Source organism: Podarcis bocagei (genome assembly GCF_964188305.1).
Source record: "Podarcis bocagei genome assembly, chromosome: 10".
Classification (NCBI taxonomy): domain Eukaryota; kingdom Metazoa; phylum Chordata; class Lepidosauria; order Squamata; family Lacertidae; genus Podarcis; species Podarcis bocagei.
Genome location: NC_138135.1, coordinates 26,469,043 through 26,485,784, shown reverse-complemented (window position 1 = coordinate 26,485,784; position 16,742 = coordinate 26,469,043). Strand labels below are relative to the sequence as shown.

The following is a 16,742-nucleotide window of genomic DNA, read 5'->3' as shown; positions in this document are numbered from 1 at the left end:
TAGTCCCTCCAGTTCAGAGGGAGTCCGCCATTGCCGATGGCGCCACCCCGGAAGTCCCAAATGAGGGAAATAATCAAGCAGAGAAGAGAGATACTTTTATTTATGCTAGTGGCTTAAATGGGAACACTTCTGTACTGGATTGACTGGATTTCTAATTCAGAGCTAAAATTTCCATTCAGCTGGCTCAGTATCTTTAGTTAAAGTTCAGTGTGTTTTATAAGCTGAACACATGCAGTCAAAAGTAAGCACTACCAAGTTCAATGAAGCTTACTCCCAGGAAACTATGCATAGTGTTGCAGTCATACTGATCCTAATGGACTGAGCATTTTCTTAAAAAACAACAACAACACTGCTATTTGCTGTGTGTGTGTACATGTGTGTATGATGGATCAACTCTGCTGTCTGCATTTTTGGACCCTCCTCAGGGTAGTGGCTATGTGGACTGTGTCACAAGGAGCTCCTGCACTTCAGAATGTATCACTGGGAGGATTCTCATGCCCGAGTGTAAAGGTCACTGCTGAGAAACTTCTCTTTTGTCCTCTGGCAAGGGATATCTTGTTTGTGCAGCACTCCTTATCCCTGCTGTCCCAGGAAGCAAAAGGGTAGGAATGCAGATAGCATCCGGATAATTTCTAATAACAGTCCCTCAGTAATGCTAAGCTCACTCACATAGCTTTGTTTATGTCACCTTTGCAATAAAACATGAGCTTTGCTAGCCTTCCTGCTTCACTGCAAAACTCACCAACTTGGGGCCCTCCAGATGTTTTTGGACTACAACTCTCATTAGCCCCTGACAGGCTGTGGGCTAAACCTGCTTGGTTACATAAAAAAAGTTAATGCTCTGCTTAGTGGGCAGCATTTTCATCAACACCTGGGGAAGAGGTTAACACTTTCCTTCCCTGCCACAGTCTGAACAAAAGCCCACACCTTGTGGTGGCTGCTATCCGTGTTGAAGAAGCTCCCAAGTTCCCACTGATGCTAATGGGAGGGTGCTCTTCAGAGCTAATAGTTGGAGAGACTTGAGCATCTGTTTATTTCAAATACTTCTAAGCTGCCTTTCCAGACACCACCTTCTCAATGAGGCTCGTATAGTAGCAAATATACCACTACGTCAATAACCGACAATTTAAATTCCAATACAACCATCATTTTTAAATAAGCCCAATCACAAAAAACAAAAACCCAGACACTAACAAAAACCCTAGCAGCTGGCTATCCAACAAACCAGATGAGTTTATAAAACATCCTTAAAATACTAAATAGATGGTGCCTGCTGGCTATGACTCAGAAAGGAATTCCACAGTATAGGTGCCACCACTGAGAGGACCGTATTTGTATACCAGGGCTGGGGAACTGGATTTGGCCAGTGGGCCAGATCCTTATCTTCCCACTGGGCCCAGTTTAACAGGTGGATGCCCACCTAGCAATCACCTGGCATCCATCCCAGTGATATCAGGTGGTCCATTTTCGCACTTTGCTAGCTCCAACAATCCTGATTGTCAATGCACGGCCAAATCAGTCTTGCGTGCCAAATAGAGAGGCCTGTCATGGCTAATTAGGCCTGATTTCCACCAACACTCTATACTGTGTTGGCTCATGTTTATGGTACGGGCTGACACAGAACACAGTTGTCTTGGTGGATTCAGTAAAAGCAACTGTGATGATTCTAAACATCTCTTATATTTATCCACAGCACCTTGCAGTTGGACATATACTACCATGAGTCTTAACCACCCTAAGTTAATGACCAGTGACTTCCCTGTGAATTTGCCCTGTTTGTTTTTTCAAGCCTGTGGCTATCCCTACACCCGATAGCAATAAATTCTGTAAGTGACATATGCATGGTGTGAAGAAATACTATGGATTCAGATGGGGAACCTGTGGCACTCCAGGTGCTGTTGGTCTATATCATCCCTGACCCTTGGCCCTGCTGGCTGGCACTAATGGGAGTTAGGTTTCAGCAAATCTGGAGGGCTACAGATTCCCTATCCCTGCTCTAGAGTGAAGTACATAATTTTTGTAGTGGGCCCATGGTGGAAACACAGTCAGTTCTTCTTGTTCCAAAGGATGTTTTTCTTCCCTATTGAGGGCACAGCACAGATTGTTTGAAGACTGGTGGGCATAAATTGCTTGGGAACTTCTCCCTTACTCCCATAAGCAATTTTTCAACATATTGAAAACTGATTCTTCTTCATAAATGGGTGGGGCATAAATGCACATTTAATCAAATGCATGTGCATACAGTGTTCAATTCCCCTTGCCCCTGCAAAAGGCCAATAGCCTCCCTGGTGCCTGGGGAAGGACAAATGGCCAATCATCATTCAGTTCATTGGCCAGCAGGAATGTCTATCCATTTTGCTGTTGCGCTTGACTGGGGGCAGAGAGAAGCCAGGCTGAAGCAGAAAAACACAGCAGCTCCTTGATTGATATGCATGTCTGCAAGCAGATTATGCTTATAAACTGGATCAGGGTCAGCCCAATACATTTTTATGCCTGAGACAGCAGCAAAATGATGTCCCCACCCCACCCTTTGAAGTCAAGATCCACAGTGCCCAAAACCAGCCAAGTTATTTTGGCACCTAAGTCAGAAAATGCCACAAGTACCTCTCTCCATCCCTAGAAGTAAAAACAAACAATAATAAAAGCTTAATTTGCTGGCACCCTTATTTCAGCTGCCTGAGGGGCAGCTGCCTACTCTGCCTAATGACTGAACCAATCCTTTTGGGGTTTTTCCCATTGCAGCTCACTCGAATACCAGCTGGTATAGGAGCATGAATGATGAACTGAAGAGCCCTGGTTCAAATCACAGCTGAGTCTGAATTTATTTGGAATCCTTAGAGAATTCGCTGTGGCTCCCTCTGCACCATACGTTTAAAACAGTAATATGCCAATTTAAATAGTCATGGCTTTCCCCCAAAAATCCTGAAAACTGTAGTTTGCTGAGAGTTGTTAAGAGACCCCTCTTCTCGAAAAGCTACAATTTATAGAGGGGTTTAACAGTCAATCCCTCTTCCCTGCAAAGTCTGGGGACTGTAGCTTTGTGAGGGAACTAGGGGTCTCCCTAGAGCTCTCAGCACCCTTAACTACAGTTCCCATGATTCTTTGGGTGAAATCAAGACTATTTGAAGTGTTGTAATATTACTTTAAACATGTAGTGCAGACAGGCCCCATAACTCAGCTTCAATAATAATGCTAGCCTACTTTCCAGAGCACAAAGGCAGGCATTATATTCCCTTTCACATGAATCCAGTGAAGTGGAATTACACAGAGAACAGAGTTGTTAGGGTGCATCTCTGTCCCTGAGGTTGTGTGGTTCAACTGACCCCATGACATCCATGCATTAGGAATAGACGTCTGCAATGGAAAGCCTATGTGTATTGACCTTCACCCAAGGAGACTTCCCTCTGCTCTGGAATGACAATTGTGTAGGTCTTTGTGTATCGGCTTTTCCTTGCAGACATCCATACCGAACATGTGGGTGTCAGGCAAAACCAGTGGCTCCCTCTGGCCTTGGGAAAGAGCCAGAGGTAGGGCCCCCACAGCCTCATTCTATGTGCTATTGCTATTGTTATTACTAATTGCATTTACACCCCACCTTTTTCTCCAGGAGCTCAAGGTGGCTCACATAGTTCTCCCTCTCCTCATTTAATCCCCCAAACAATCCTGTCAGGTAGATTAGGCTGAGAGGCAGTGACTGGCCAAAGCACACCCAGTGAGCTTCATGGCTGAGTAGGGAACTGAATTCTGGTCTCCCAGGTCCTAGTCTGACACTAACCACTACACCACAGTGGCTCAATACATGTGCGAAGTGGGCTAATATTTTAAGTGTGGTGGAAGCAATTTAAGCATCCATTCTAAGATGTGTCTTTTGAGGAAATAAAATGCGTGCTCAAGCCATTTCCAGTCACACTGACCTTTAAAGCCCTAAACGGCCTCGGCCCAGTATACCTGAAGGAGCGTCTTCACCCCCATCGTTCAGCCTGGACAATGAGGTCCAGTGCTGAGGGCCTTCTGGCAGCTCCCTCACTGCAAGACGTGAGGTTACAGGGAACCAGGCAGAGGGCCTTCTCAGTAGTGGCACCCTCCCTGTGGAATGCCCTCCCATCAGATGTCAAAGAAATAAACAACTATCCGACTTTAAGAAGACATCTGAAGGCAGCCCTGTTTAGGGAAATTTTTAATGTTTGAAGTTTCATTCTGTTGAAAGCTACCCAGAGTGGCTAGGGAAACCCAGCCAGATGGGCGGGGTATAAATAATAAATTATTATTATTATCACACACAATGCCTGCCTTCACCCACAATTAGTAAGTGTAATTAACATGCTTTAATTCCCTAAGTCTCTGGTTTTTATGTGCAGGCAAATCCATGCAACATGCTAGACATTCTGTGGATCAAAAGTATCCAACTTGATATGCTTCCTTCCCTAATTTAGCATGTGACCTTGCATTTTACCCTTGCAATATAAAGAGACCAGGTTCATAAGCAATCCTTCTTTATCCCCTTTAGGGTCTTCTATCCCATCATAAGATCCCTTCTCTGGCACCTCATTGACCGAACATTGGCTCTCCTAAGCTACCAGATATGGACTCTGCCCCAATTAATCTTTTGATATTTCTGGCCTCTGTGGATACTCTTTTGAAACTCTGCACAGTTCTTTTCAGCTATTGAGCATGCTTTTATTACAAAATGGCTGCTAACTAAGCTGTGAGCTAAGTTACTTATGGCCCAATTCTGTTAGGTTGGTTGCTAAATTTATAGCAAACCCTAAGCCGCACTTCATCCACCCCAATTAGTATGCTGGCCTGCGTAGCTTTCTTTTGAAACCACAGTACTTTAGCCTTTAGCCTTTGGATATGTTCTTACAAAAAGGGTGTGGGGGGGGTACAAACATTGCAATCTTATGCCCATTTACTTGGGAGTAAGCCCCACTGCTGTGTGACTTATCACAGAGCAAATATACATAGGATTGTACCGGATGCACACCTCGAAGAGAGTTAATAACACCTCGAAGAGAGTTAAAAACCACAAAATTAAAATAAATAAATAAACCTAGTTCTTTTTCATTAATTTTCTGGCTTGCAATCCTGAAAGACTCTGAGCTTTGTTCCTTTGGGGGCTTCCTTGGGGACTCCTACCACTCCTCTGCACCCATCCAATCCATGACAATCGCAGGTGCTGGGGACAACACTCCTTGCTGTGCCCCCCAGTCCTCAAGAGCATATTCTGTGAAGGCAAAGGAGGTACTAGCAAAATTCAGTGTCCTTACTATGTGTGGATGGAAGTGCTTTCCACTTGTGCAACAGCCCTTTCAGATGTAAGCCAATGTTTACAAGTAGGGATGGAGGAGAAATCCATTTTAAATGGATTTATACATGGAATTTAGGGCTCCTGCATCGACCTCCTGCATCGAGTATCTGCTTATGCTTGAGGTGCTTGTATATTTGTCATATCATATTATTTTTAAAGCCCACCTAATCATATACAAAATTATGTGAAAATGTATATTATAAAAGTCAGGCCTCGTGTGGAACTGTATTTTTGCAGCATGATTTTGCAAGTATTAAGACATGAGTATTTTTATACAGTTACATGTATTGTTGTATCAATTTATGTGCTGGTTGCTTTAGGAATATTGGAGTGTATACACATGTAACATGTATGTAATATTACAGCATTAAGAACAACAGCAGCAATAATTTTTTCTTAAACATTCACAGACCTGGTAAAATATAACATTGTACATATTATAATGTGCATAATGATGAATATAATGGTGCAAGTAATAATTATTTCTATTTTTGGTGAAACCTGTAAAAAATAAATGATTTCTAACTGAGATCAAGGAGCAAGGTGGACATTAGGGGGGGAAATCCACGCAAAGTGAGCCTTTTGGAAAATTCCACCCCTATTTGCAACCATAGAAATAAGACATACTAAGGATACAAAATGTTATGGATAGGAAAAACTACAACCTTGATTTTTGTTTTCCTTCAGTACAAATAAGCTTGACATCATCTCACTTAATGGATGGCATATGTTTGGCAGATAAACACCATTCAATGGTTATACTTCCTGCCTGACAGCCACCCAAACAGTGAACTTACTATACAAGTAGCACATGTCAGGAAGGAGTGTCTTGTAACAGTCCTAGGATTTCATTTCTCACAGTGGATCTTTGCACATGGGAGCACTCGCCACAGGGGCCGACAGCTGGTTTAGCTAGAAGGAGTGGCAGAGCATTGAGCAGGAATGAGAGATATCTGGTCACCCCTGTAACTTTAAATGTGGCAATGTTTTGACCATGCAGGGAAGACAGAGCTGTTCAAGTTGGGAAGAGCTGACAAAATTCCTTGACAGTTTATACAAGAACCCAATTTTTTAAAAAACACTTCTGTTGATCAGATTTATTTGAATGCAGTTTTTTTAAGTTACTGTTTTTAGCTCAGCTTTCATTGACCTGGTGCATTTCCAATATTTTTGACTACAAATCTTAACAGTCCTAGCAGGCTGGAGCTGACACAGGTCTTTTCCAATCTTACCTGGAAATGTCAAGGACTGAACCTTCAGCAGGAAAAACAGGTGCCCTTCCACTGAGCTATGGCCCTTCTCATGGTCACCACGGGAATAATGAAAACAGGAGGGAAAGGAAAGTGGGATGGTTATACCAAACTTAACTAGGTCTGCCTTCGATAGTTATAGGTTTGCCTGAAAAGAAGTGGGATAACATTCTACTTCATGGGCATGAGAGAACAGTTAATTGGTCCATGCATCTAGGGCAGCAATTCTACGGGCATAGCAGAATGACATACGCAGCCGGAATTTTGTTGACAGTAGGGTGACCAGATGAAATGAGTTCAGAGCTGCTGCACCTTTAAGAGTTGTGTAGAAGAGGGAATTTCAGCTGGCATAGCTTGTCAAGCAGGGCATTCTCTCTTCAACACAATTATTAAAGATACAGGAGCCCTGTTCTCTCTCTCTCTCTTTTTTACCCTGGCCATCCTATCTCTGGGTGATGCTGCAATCTTTCTCACTGCTGACAAGTGATTTTACAATGTCTTCTTTTGTAAGTCATGGGAGTGACACTCTTTTAATTTTAGACCAAACAATTCAGTACAGTATATCTGCTTTTTTAAAAAGGACTTTTGTTGGAATTATAGGCACTCATCTATGGGAAAGATTCTTCTTCCCAAAATAAACCCATCCTGCTCAAGTTAGAGCCTGAGGCTTAAGGGTATTAGCAGTCTGGAACCATAACAATACAAGCCCACGATAAGCCCAAATGAGGCTGGGTGGCATTTGTGCATGGTGTGGTCATTGGTTTGTTATGATAAGCTCAACAATCCATTTGGAGTTGCTGCAGCAGTATTATTTTAAGAGTATCAGCTGGATAAACAGGGGAGACTGGGTGCCATCTGCAGGCAACTGCACAAAGTTTTTGGTAGCGCTTTCCAATTGGTATATCTGAACCAGCTGATCTGGAGTTGTATTCCTGAACATCTGGCACATGAACTCAAAAAAGAGGGTGAAGAAGTTCCCTGTTCCCAGTTGTTATGGCACAGGACCAGGAATCCTAAGAAACAGTGACCTTACAAAAGTTTCCCAGAAGGAGAGAGGGATTCACTCCAGTTTTACCAATGTTGTTCTGCTATCACTCGAGCCTGTATTTCATTCCCTGAAATCTGAAGATACATCTCTGCCCCTGGACTCTCATGACCAGACCATAAACCCTTAGGCAGCTCAGGAAATACCTGTGGAACCTTTCCTGCAAAAGCCCCTGCAGCTTGAAAACCCATTGCCTAAAAGAAGCCAACAGCTACAAAAAAGGCACCAGCCAGGAGCAACTGGCCAGGAGCAGTACAGTATTTGGGAGGCAGGGCTTTCATCCTGACTACTTATTAGCTGCAGAACTGCTAACCATGGTCCTGAACCAGCACCTTGGTCCTTATCCAAGGTCCTGACCTTGTCTTGCCTAAGCTTCCTGCCCATTCCAAAATCCAGGCTCTACTGGTCTCTACTGGGCCATCACCATCCCTTGCAATGGATAAGGAAGTCATTTAATTAAGAACATATTACCAGTGGTGCCATCAGGGCAGGACTTGGCAATTTGGTATGGATATATCTGCCCTGGGAAAGCCTGTATGTCAATAGATTAGATAGATAGAGAGATAAAGAGATAGATAGATGATAGATAGATAAACTGATAGATAGATAGATAGATAGATAGATAGATAGATAGATAGATAGATAGATAGAGGCTATTTGTAGCCCACCCTATACAGGTATACTTGGATCGCTGGATGGGCCATAATAAAATTAATTTTAAAAAAATGATATCTCAGTTTAAAGAGAAAACACAGTTTAAAAAAACACATACCAAAAATATAAAATAACAGGCCGAAAACCAGAATAAATGGTTAGATTTCTACCTGGCGTCTGAATGCCACTAGTGTGGATATCAAGTGAATTTCTGTGAGAGAGGGTATCCCAGAATTAGGGTGAGCGAGGGTATCTCAGAATTAGGGTGGCACTACAGAAAATATCCACTCATACATCACCACCAAACATAGAGTTCTCTGGCAGCAGGATGGTAAGGAATACTTTATTGGAATATCTCAAGGGCCAGTGTCACATGCAGGAATATTTTCTTTTCGAATTGGCATCAACATTAAGTATCTCTTGGTGACCACCAAGCACTTTTTGGGCAATTTTGAGGTGGGAGGTGCCCCTTTTGGTGTTGCTGTTTTTAGATTTCTTATACTTCTCTAAATCTTGGGATTTCCCTAAGTATGCTGATACTTCCCACTTGCTTTCCGGGTGTGGGGTCATTTGGGTTCCATTTCTGTCAGAGTTGTGGTGCTGTGCTTACTATTAGAAAGATTATGCTTTTTCATGTCTTTTGTATTGTGAACTAAATTGTTTTAATATATTTATTGCAGTGCAACATAACTGTGTGTGTGTGTGTGTGTGTGTGTGTGTTTATAGTTACATTGCATAGCAATAAATATAGTAAAACAATTTCAATCACATAACAAAACTCATTTTTTTAAGAAGCATAATCTGTCCCTTTAATCATGAACTCAGTGTTGTTAGAAATAGAATCAGAATGAGTCACTGAGAAACAACAGGAACGTATAGAAATTTTACATCTATTTGATACATGCCCTGTTTTCTGGAAAGTCACACATGTACTTGGTGGATCCAGAGCTTAATTCATTGGGAAGGACCATAGCTCAGTAGGAAGAGCATCTGCCTTACATGCAGAAGGTCGCAGGTTCAATTCCTGGCATTTCCAGATAGGGCTGGTAGAGACTCCTGTCTGAAGTCCCAGAGAGTCACTGCCAGTCAATGTAGACAATATTGTGCTGGATGACCTAATGGTCTGACTCAGTATAAAGCAGTTTCCTATGAAGTTCTGCTGCTCAAGATCCAGTTGAAATGAATGAGAGAACTTCTCAGTGGATTGTGGCCCTGATGAAATCAGTGGATCTTTTACTAAAGAAAACCAAGATCCCCACCCTCCCCAGCTAGGACTATCATGTTTGTTCTTTCAGTCTAAATCAAAAAACCTACTCTGTCCTGATTTCTTAATACTTTGGCCATCAGTAGTCAATTACTGTCCACCTTTTCTGAAAACCTCATTGTAGATCCTGCCAAGTTAGAGAGAGATAGAATAGCATAATCCTGGGCTCGTGGGTCAAGGGATGTTCCTCTAAATTATGTGACATTTGCTAAAATTATCCTTTATTCCTAATGTTTAATGCCAAGCCAGCCATGGGAAAGATGATATTGGCACACATAACTTAGCTAAGTGCTTTGCCTGACATTGTGGAAAACTGATAGGCTTTTAAAAACATCTCTCTATTTATGTTGAACTCTGCAGTGATATTCTTGGCCAAAAGCACATGCCCCCCACCATACTCCTAGGATGCTAACAAAAGAAATCACAGATTGAGCGAAAGAATACGGTTTGTGGCCAGAAAATTCTATTAAATATTTGCTTTTCCAATTCCTCCCCAATGACTTTGTTACCAGAATGAGAAATCAGAATAATAATGTGCATAAGGATGTGCATTTTGTATTGTATATGCCTGGGTACAAATAATGAAAACCATACTAACAGGGAAAATACTGTGAAGGGCTGTAGTTCAGTGATAGAGCATCTGCTTCAAATGCAGAAGGTCTCAGGTTTATTCCATGCACCCCCAGGTAGGACTGGGAAATTATTCTGCTGAAACTCTGGACAGTCACTGTTCGTCAGTGTGGACAGTACTAAGCTAGACGGACCAGTGGTCTGACTTCTCAGTCTCATTTATGTAAGAGGAACCAAAAACCTTTAAATCAGCATTCTGCAAGTTAGCAGATGAGTGCCGAATGTGCTGCCCAAAGTACCGCCAACTCAGAGCACATAACTAATGTGTGGCAGATATGTGAGAAGCTGATTTGCATCACATGCCAGCTGCTAAAATATACTAATAGTCAATATTGCCATAGCAGATGTGAGAACATGGCAGAATTCTAATCTCAGCACCCACAAAAAGTGTGCCAAAGGAGCAGAGTGTGCTTGGCTGAGATGTATGGAGGGTATGGACTGTCCCGACCCCAAGCTTTAAGTTGTAAATTAATATGTCTCCCTATGTTTGACCAAAGATATATGATTCCATGACAGCTACATCATCTCTGGTTACTCTGCAGCGATACAGGCTGTTGTCAGCGTTTGATATATGAACTGTAGTAGGCTTATACTTATTTGGTATAAGTAGTTGGTGCAATGCATTAATCAGCTATAGCTTAGCAATGGGTGTGGACCAACCAACAGGAATTGTGGTTGGGGTTTTCCCCTAAAAGTATGGGTTTTCTCTGAGACTCAATTAAAAACAAGGTAGTTCACACCCATTTTTTGCACCTAACTTAATACGCTTGCCTCCAGAATCACCTCAAACCCAGCCTACAGAATTTCAGAGGATTCTAATTTTTAATTCGAGTTGTTTTAATTGGGGTGAACTATTGGGTGCCATGGAAGTTTAGGCCAGGGTATAAAAGATTTTAAATAAATAAATGACTTAATTAGCAGCTTTGAATATGCTCGGGATACATTAACACAGCATATACATGAGTTGTGTAGTCAGTCAGTCACATAGGATGTGGCACTATAGACTTGCAGGCTGTTAACCTTTGATTCTTGATTGTGCTATCTCAATGTAGGGGTCCCCAGTTTTTTTGGCCCCAGGGGCACTTTTAGAAATTTAAACGACTGTTATAAGGCAACACAAAACATCCATTGCATAGAATAAAAATTGGCAAGGCTCAGAACTCCTCTTAAACAACAGGCAAAACATTTAGGCTATGAACTAATTTGCAGCTTAAAATGCAGCAAGGGCATTCCACCCCCTGCCCCTGCTGTGTTTCATGTTGCATTTTGCATGTTGTTGTACACAACAGAGAGGGGATGGAGATTGTGTTCACCTGCTGCACATTACCAGTTAAGGTTTTCAGCAGAGTATATTCCTACGCACACACACATACATGCACAAACTTTGTGACATGCTTAGGTGGCGTCTATGTTGTGTCACAAAAAAGAGTACTAAAAGGAAACCAGCTGTTCCCCTTCCTGCTGATTTTAAGGAAATTGTGACAGCAAACTCCTCACTCCAGCTTCAGGGTCACAAGATACAGAGTGAAACTAACTCACTGTCTAAGAATCCCAAGTGACTGCATCCCCCAAAATAGCAACCTCTCGTTGGACTGTACCTAAATAAAGGTGGGCTCACCATTTTCCCTAGAGGTACTTTTAAGTGGATGCCTGCAAAATGCAGTATACTAAGGGAACTTGGAAGATTCCTGCCTGCTGCCTCCTTAATTATGTGCTTTAGGGTGATTCAGTAAAGAAAAGTGCTAAGTTCTGACAAATGCAAGATTCCTTATAAAATCTTTCAGAAAGGTTAAACTGAGCAAAGGGCAATTCCAAGAGTAGTGAGGGGCAGTAGGTGTAGAATACATGACCTAAGCAAGGGGTGGTGAACCTTCACCCTCCAGATGTTGTTGGGCTACAACTCCCATCATTCTTAACTGTTGGTCATGATGGGGATTGGAATTGAATAACCACCCCATATGAACCTACTCAAATCTTATGATCACCACAGAAGCCCTTCTCTGTTTGACTCCTATGAATTTCACTATAGCTTTCATTAATGCATTGGTTATATAGCATCTGCTCGCAGTCCATCCTGTAGATTTTCTTTTACAGCGCTGAATAGCAAAATTAAGCAATAATAATGGACGCAGTTCAATGGGAACACTTATTTACAGGATTGATTGCATTTCAAATTCAAAGCCAAAAAATCTAGGAGCCCCAAAATGTGTCTCCTATCTGGCTATGTGGGCAGAGTTAGGTCAGGATCTCTTAGAACATAGGGACTGGATTATGACTTTCAAATACCCATAATTTTATATGGGTTTCTGATTTTATCCTCAAACTCAGGCAAAGAGGGATTCTATCCGATGAATCACATATACAGTATTCTCTCTCATCAAGCAGAGACTGCTAGACCATGAAATCCAAAAACTCTACCCCTCCCAGCCTTTTGTAAGTTCATCTGCTTACTTAGCATCGCAGACCCACCATGGAATAATGCCTAATGACTTTTACAATTTAGATACCCTATTGTATCACAGAGCTTTTATGCTAGCTCGTCTAAATGCATTTCCCTCATCTGTTTTGTTCGGAAGGTGTGTTTTTTTTAAAAAAAACAAAACCCTTCCAGAACAGTTTCTGCTCCTGTAGTAAGAAAACACCAGATACAACACCAGATACGTCTTCACCCCCATAGTTCTACCTGGACACTGAGGTCCAGTGCTGAGGGCCTTCTGGCGGTTCCCTCACTGCAAGAAGCCAAGTTGCAGGGAACCAGGCAGAGGGCCTTCTCGGTAGTGGCGCCCGCCCTGTGGAACACCCTCCCACCAGATGTCAAAGAGAACAACTACCAGACTTTTAGAAGACATCTGGAGGCAGCCCTATTTAGGGAAGCTTTTAATGATTGATGCATTACTGTATTTTAATATTTTATTGAAAGCCGCCCAGAGTGGCTGGGGAAGCCCAGCCAGATGGGCGGGGTATAAATAATAAATTATTATTATATATTATTATCACATAATTTTGGATTGCGCTCTTCTCAACACCCTTCACAGAGATCTCCTAGTGACTCCCTCACAGCTTAAAATATTGATTTACAAAGAGTCTGTAATCCAGTATTTGTTGCGGGATGATACTCCACTACCAAGTGGAGTATGAAACTACCAAGATTGTTTCAGGGTATTTAGCCCAGATTTTTGAAGCTAAATCTAAAGTTGCCTGATTTACTCAGTGGTGGCTATCTAGTCTTTTATATATTGTATGTCTTTGGATTATTAATGCATTTGGATGGCTTGGTATGATTTTATTGTTTAAACTTATGCCAATAAAGGCCAATAACAACAAATATCCACTATCAAACCATATCCCAGTGGGAAATAGTCACAATTCCTCCATACAAAACTATTGTGCGAATGGCTATGCCTAAAATAGCTTAAAATACTGCTGCTGGGATTGTCAAGGTCCTGCATGTAATAGCAAACCTTTCAGAAGATCCCGCAGGAGTAGAGGAAGCCATAGTTAGCATAGGATTCCCATAACTTGTTATCTGATAGGCCTCAGAGGTTTCCTGTTTGACATGTGTCACAGAACTGGGTCTCTCAAATGGAGTTTCTATTTCGTTACTGCTACTATTTAACATTTAATTAGCAGCAGCACCAACAATGTGTGGGATACTGTACATAGTAGAACTGTGTAAAAACACACACACAAAAACCAGAATCAGGTCCTTAAGATGAAACAAGTTCTGCATGAAGATGACTGTGTAACTGGTACACAGTATTATTCATGCTATGGCGAGAGTAGAGGAAGAGAAAATTTTCTCACTCCAATAAGTCAGATTTGTGGGCAATTCAGAGTTGACAAAAGCAAGTGAGGCACACAGTGCATATTCAAACAGCGGAGTTAACTTCCACAAAATTTTGTTGGAGGTGAGACCTTGTCAGCATATAACACCTGAGTTCAACTTGGGATCAGTTTGCCTTACCCCATATCTGCTTTCTTAACTGTTTTGATTGCAGTAACTGGCAGTGTTACAGGTGCCACATAATACACGTTTTGCGTCTGTAAGAAATTGACATGCATAAGGCTGCAGTTTTAATCTCTCATTAGCTTCTCCTCTGCCCCTCCCCCTCAATAAACTTTTCTGGGGGAGTTCTCAAACCTTTACTTCTACTTTCAAACAATGCATCTTAGTTTTTATGGGGTTTTTTAAGTTTTTTTTTTTACAAGACTGTCTTATTTTTTAAAAAACAAATGCTTTCCTAATAGTTTAGGTTTAAAACTATTAGGAACAGGGTTGCAGGGAACAGTAGTCCATACCACAGTATTTTTTAACATGACTGCTTCAGTCAGTGCTTTTTTCTTCAGTGGCTTTACATCTTTGGAAGAAAATTAGTTGCTCCTGGCATGATCCACATATTCTGTAAAGAGTGGCAGCCATTCTGAATTTCCCAAACTCAAAAACACCTCAGAACTGGGCTTTCTAGAGAGGACAAAATGGCAGTTACTGTCGTTCTCCTCCCCAGAGGTTTACCTCAGCTTTGAAATAAATAAGTCTGACACCAAAGTGGGTGGAACTACTAAGAAAACGTCCTGGTCAATTCATTCCAACCGTTCTCCTCATGCTACATACCCACTGAATTTCTGGCCACCAAGCAATTACTCAGTTAACTATTCAAGCCTTTTTCATGAAAGAGAGCGGCAGTCTTCTGATAAAGGACAAAAAAAGTGACTTTCTCCATTTTCTCAGTGATTATGGACAATATGAGGATTCTAAGGTGTGTTTTGTCATACAGAATTAAGTAAAAGTAAATTTCAGTTGGTTTGGGCTTTCCACCTGAAGAGCTCAAAAATAAGGAAAGCATTTTGAGAGTATAATAAAACATCGACTCTTTTAACACATTTAGGGGGCACATTTAGTATTTTGATAAACTGCCACTGGCCCCAGTCACAAAAGGACTGCAGTGGGTAATGTGACATACAGTAGCACAAAATGGCAGACCCCTCAAGTGTCCCTATTTTCCAGAGATGTCCCTAACTTAGAGAAGCCGTTCCGGTTTCTGATTTGATCCCAGAACGTCCCACTTTTCCTTAGGATGTCCCTATTTTCATCGGAGAAATATTGGAGGGTATGAAATGGCTGTCATGGCTGGCGTGGCAAAACACAAAATGGCTGCCACATCCAAACAGCAAAAAGAGAGAGAGGAGCACAAATGGTGCAGACATCCCCCATCAAGGAGAAAAAGTTAAATTACTCAGCTACTACTGTGCTCACTCACAGAGAGACACTCTTTGTCCCTCTCTCCTGTTCAGAACAGAAGATAGGGTCTAATCCTGGCACCCAAGGAAATGTGGGCATGTTTAAGGGTGTGTTCAATATCGGAGACTGAACCATTGCAAACAGGAACTGAGCAGGAACAGCTAACAGTCTTTCATGCTTTGTGCATTATTGAGGGAATATTTGTTGACAAGGGAAAAGACTGTGAACACACTATACAACTTTAAAGTCCATTTGAAGCTTATTTTCCCTCAGCAAAGAGTTCTGGGCAGTGTAGTTTATTAAGGGTGTCTGGGAATGTAAAACTCTGAGGGGTAAACAAAAGTGCCCAGAATTGTTTGAGGGAGGAAGCATATACTTAAAAGGTCTAGTGCAGCAGGGATAAGAAATATTTTCTGGCTAAAGGGAGACAACTTTTATCTCCCCCACCCCTGGCAGGCTAAATCTGACAAGTAAGTGGGCAACCACCTGCCAATCACCTCATAGTGGCATATTATAGTGTGTATGCAGCCTTGAGCTGACCTGGGTCTATACATCATGCTCTAAGCATACATCCTATGCCCAGCAGTTTATTGGACAGACAAGATTGTCTTAGGGCCAGGGAAAGGAAACATGTATGCTTCTCTGCTGCCAACTCCAAAAAGGTCTCTCAAGGGCCCTGACACTTAACTGCTGCCAGGGTCTCCTGGCCCGGTCACAGAAACCTTAGACGCTGGTCCAGAGGCTTCAAACATTGGCTCAGATTTATAGGCTCCTGCCAATCTGTCAGCAAACCTTAAGCAGAACGATCTTGTTCACTGTAAGAAGTACAAAGCAGAACAACTATATGTTTCATGGAAAAAAGCTATGTGAACCAGGGGGTGGATGGGGTGGGGGAGGGGAGGGGGAGAGACAAATAACAAAGTTTCACCTCATCACTGACTTTACAACATAGGGATATTACAACAGATATGGAGCTGTCACAATTCCGTGGCTGCATACACTTCATACATTTAAAGCACATTTACCCCAAAGAAAACTGAGAGTTGTAGTTTGCTCCTTGCAAAGCTACATTTCACAGCACCCTTAACAAACTACAGTTCTCAGGATTGTTTTTTTGAGCTGATGTGCTGTAAATGAGCTTTAAATATATGGTGTGTATGCAGCCATGGTATCGTTCCCCCGGCCCCTTCTAACTTCTAGGTAAATGCAGTGAATGCCATGGTGTCATCGCACTGGGCATCATTCTGCCTGCACCTCACATATCATGTGCTGCTAGCTTCTGAGGGTGGGACAATGAGGAGCACAGTGACACCATGGTAGATGATGTATTTCCCTAGTCCTAGTTGCTACAA

At 42.0% G+C, this 16,742-nt stretch overlaps 1 long non-coding RNA gene across 7 annotated transcripts; it reads right to left on the bottom strand.

The window, feature by feature from the left end:
* Positions 1 to 334: 334 nt before the first annotated feature.
* On the bottom strand, positions 335 to 16,172 carry LOC308596943. 7 transcript variants are annotated; one of them, XR_014012738.1, is made up of 3 exons: positions 16,079 to 16,172; positions 14,116 to 14,192; positions 335 to 2,393 (listed from the first exon to the last, which is right to left on the bottom strand). It is a non-coding gene; the product is annotated as an uncharacterized lncRNA (long non-coding RNA). The 7 variants fall into 7 exon arrangements; XR_014012739.1 differs by lacking the exon at positions 16,079 to 16,172 and adding an exon at positions 15,888 to 16,066; XR_014012740.1 differs by lacking the exon at positions 16,079 to 16,172 and adding an exon at positions 15,410 to 15,863.
* Between the last annotated feature and the right edge of the window lie 570 nt (positions 16,173 to 16,742).